Genomic DNA, 4,666 nt, shown 5'->3' on the forward strand with positions numbered 1-4,666 from the left:
TAAGGAGTCTATAACAAAAACGAGTACTAGGACAATCGAGGTATTTCTCCAATATGCAAAGATAGATGTTACTTCCTAGATGCATCTTGATCAGGATAAGGAAGTAAAAGGGACCCAATTGTAACAACTCATAATTCTATAAGTATAAATAAGGATTGGATAGTGTGGAAAAATTCAAGTCTACATATTTTTGAGTTTTTCAGACGCCATCTACAAGTCGTAAAAGGAACTATAGATCATAGATGAGACTTTAGTAATCATGAAAACTTGTTTGAGATTTATGATTCATTTTACGGTTCGCAGACTTGGGCCATAGAGAAACTTTAGAAAGTTACTGGAACATGACAAGCTTGGTTCACAAGTCATAGAATATTTTATGGGTCGTAAGTTTGTTTGTAGATCAATGTCCTAAAGCTAAAAATTTAGTCTGATTATTATATGGACACTTTTTACAGCTTGTAGTTTGTTCTGCGGACCGTAGATCGATCTAGTGGAATCAAACTTCAGAAACTCAAATTATTAGCCTAATTTCATTATGAAATGATTTCTATGGACATGGTTCTACTATCCATAGATGGAACCACGAAATATAGATGCCCCTCATAGATATCTTCCAGAAGATGTTAATTGGGGTCAGTTTGGTCTTTTATCATTCTTTTAATACATATACTATATCATTTTTGACCGTTATAAGTAGGACTAAGGGATTCCTAGTGAACCTAACCTCTCATTCACACATAACTTTCCCAAACCATGTTTCTTCTCTCTTAAGTCTCATCTCAAGAAAGAACTAGGGTTTCAAGGTTCAAGTTTCCATTCCAAGATTCAAGCTAGTGATTTCTACGATGATAATGTAGTTAGGGACTAAAGGTTGCTACTAGAGTTCCCTTAAGTTGCTATAATGGCCACTAGACCAAACCCCACCTTAAAGTCCTCTCTGTGCTTAGTCATTATCCTAATGGAACTTCATGGAAAGATAGTCATTAACATATGTAGGAAATGTTATAACAGAAACTAATCTATCTTTATAAAATAACATAAGAGTATGTCATCTATCATCTTCATCATAGGAAAATCATAATAATAACTAATTAACTTGAATCCATGAGTAGGTGAGAAATACCCTTTTCTCTTTTTTAAAATAATTTTGCAAGAATTGTCCTTATTGCACATAAATTTTGCTTAAAGAATCATAGAAACATCATTCATAATCTTTCATGAGTCATCTATAAACATGGTAATCATTCATAAAACTTTAATTGAAATTACTTTGAAAATCATGATCATAATTCATTGAAATCATAATTGAAACTTGTATATCGCATGGGTCAATGAAATTCATCTTGAAGTCATGCAATGTGATTTTAATCTTGCATAATTAGTCTAATGGAATTGAAATATATCATAATTAATAGGACCAAAAGCAATTCATGAAATTAGGGATTTTAGAAGAAGATTCATAAGAGATTTTGAGAGAAAACTTGGTATTCCATGGGTAAAAAGGGCCCAAGGAAGAATTCCCACACACCTTTGATCTTAGGAGACCTAAATTGCAAAGAATTGAATTTTTGATCTTGAAGAAATCCTTTGAGTTACTTGAGGAAGAACAAGACTCTTGAGAGAATACTTTTAGAGTGAGGATTTTGATTTTAGGTGTTTGAGAGATAATGAGAGGGTTAGGAGGGCTTAGGGTAGTTAACAGGTTAGCAAAAAACTCTAGAAACCATCCACATTGATTAAAGAAAAATTGGGAAAGACCAAAATACCCTAACTTAAACTCAAAACTTACCTAGATGTGGGACCCACCACAGTCTGTGAAACTCACCACGGCCCGCAGTGGTGGTCGTGGTGAAGGACTTGATCTTGGGTCCAAAAGGGGTGACCTCCACAGAGGCAACCACAGATCTTAGTGCCTTCCCATGGTATGCACCCTAAACAGGAGCCTGAGGAGTTGGGCTCACGAATCATGTCACGGCTCGTGGTTCGCACCACGAACCTAAAGCCTTTCGTGGTCTCTTCTCAGATTTTTACCTTTGATTGGTGACTTTATTATCACTTTCCACAGCTCGTGCAGAGCGCCACAGGTCATGAAGGGCTTTGTGAAGGACCACCTAGTGCCAAAATCTGAGATTTTTCTGAGAAACTTCTTTTGAACCTCAATTTCAAACTTTCCAACAGCTGATGTCTTACAATATCTCAACCTTGGGAATATTAATCCTTGAATAGGACTCAAGCTAGCATGAATGGAATATGAAAGAGATATATTAGCCCAATATGAATGCAAAACATCTCAAAAATGCATTCAAACATGGAATATTCAATATCAAGTTAAAATATGACTTTAAAACTCTTTACATGAACATGAATGCATATGAAAACATGAGAATGATTGAAGTGCATGGTTTGGGCTGATTGGATTATGAAGGAATTCAATACTTCAACTAGGAATGGAAGAAAAGAGATGAGCATACTGCAATATCATATCGGCTTTGGCTTCCCATGTAGCTCCCTCAATCTCTTGATTCCTCCATAATACTTTAACTGAAGCTATTTCCTTGTTTCTCCACTTTCTAACATGTTGGTCTAGGATGTCAACCAGAACCACCTCATATAAAAGACTCTCCTTTACATCTATGTTATCTATAGGCACAATATAGCTAGGATCACCTATAAATTTGCTCAACAAAGACAAAGATTATAGGATGCACCGATACAAACTCAGAAGGAAAATTCAACTCATATGCCACCTTTCGAATCCTCCTCAAAATCTAATATGGGCCTACATAGAGGGGACTAAGCTTCCCTTTCTTGCCAAAATGCATCACATCATTCATGGGTGAAATTTTTAAGTAAACCCAATTATTAACCTTAAATTTAAGTTCTCTGGGCAGTTTTGGTACTCTTCAATCTTTCTCTAATAAAATTCACCTTCTCCATAGACTCATGCACCAACTCGGATCCTATTATGGAAAAGTTACCTACTTCGAACCAACCGATAGGAGACCTACACCTCCTTCCATACAAGGCTTATATGGAGCTATCTGAATGTATGGATAGTAATTGTTATTGTACGCAAACTCTATCAATGAAAAATCATCATCCTAATTACCTTTAAAATAAATGATATAGGCCCTCAACATATCCTTTAAGGTCTGGTTAGTATGCTCATCTTGATCATCCATATAAGGTTGAAAAGTTGTACTAAGCTTCACTTGAGTACCAAGACCCTTTTGGAAAGATCTCTAAAATTGAGTACCTCGATCCAAAGTAATAGACAATGGAACACCATAATGCTTAACTAAATCTCAAATATACAATCTAGAAAAGTCATCGACTTAATATGAAGTCTTACTAGGAAGACAATGAGTCGACTTAGTCATTCGATCAACAACTACTTGAATCAAATCATATTGCCTACGAATATGAGAAAAACCCATAACGAAGTCCATATTCAAGGTTTCACAGTTCCAAGTAGAAATCTCCATATATTAAGCCAAACCTTCTGGTTTTAATGCTCAACTTGTTTTTGGAAAGTAGGACACTTAGCAACATATTGAGATTCCTACTTGCAAGTTGGAATCTCAATATATTGAGCCAAACCTTCCAGTTTTTCATGCTCACCTTTCACTTGTTGGAAATTAGGACACTTAGCCACAAACTCCACATTATCTCTCTTCATGCATACCCACCAATACATTTCTCTCAAATTAAGATACATCTTTGTCGAACCCGGATGAATAGAATACCAAAAACTATAAGTCTTAGACAATATCATTTCCCTTAAGTTATCAACATTGAGAACACATAATCGGACTTGATATCTCAAAACACCATCTCCCACTTGGAAGAAAGCCTCAATGGATTTTCAACAACCACTTTCTTCAATCCAACCAAAGTAGGATAATTATATTTCTTGGCCTTAACATCCACCATAAGAGATGATTCAGAACCATTTTGAACAATGACACCACCACACTTAGAATCAACCAATCGAACACCCAAATGGATAATTTATGAAAATCCCAAACTTACTCCTTTGTGTCCTCTATATGGGCCACACTGTCCATGGACAATCTATTCAGAGCATTGGCAACCAGAATTTCCTTTCTTGGATGGTATAGCACACTTATGTTATAATCCTTCAACAATTCAAGACATATCCTTTGTCGAAGATTCAAGTACTTTTGAGTGAACCCATATTGCAAGATCTTTTGATTGATGAATACATTCAAATGGATACCATATAGATAGTGTCTCCACAACTTCAAAGCAAATACTGCATCTGCTAACTCAAAGTCATAGGTCGAGTGGTTATTTTCATGCACCTTGAGTTGTATAGAATCATAGGCTATCACTTTACCATTATGCATTAGAGCACAACCCAAGCCAACTCGTGAAGTATCAAAATAAATAATAAATAAATCAAAACCTTTTGGCAAAGTCAACACCGAAGCGAAAGTAAATCTATCCTTCAATTCTTAAAAACTCTTCTCACATGCCTCGAACTATTAGAATTTCACCTTATTTTGTGTTAAAATAGTCAAGGGTTATGCAATAGAAGAGAAAGCTTTACAAACCAACTGTAATAATCGGCTAAGACCTTTGAATATCGGAAGGAGATAATGGTGTAGGTCAATTCTTAACCGCTTCAGTCTTCTTTGGATCA

This window comes from Solanum dulcamara, chromosome 8 (assembly GCF_947179165.1).
Source record: "Solanum dulcamara chromosome 8, daSolDulc1.2, whole genome shotgun sequence".
Classification (NCBI taxonomy): domain Eukaryota; kingdom Viridiplantae; phylum Streptophyta; class Magnoliopsida; order Solanales; family Solanaceae; genus Solanum; species Solanum dulcamara.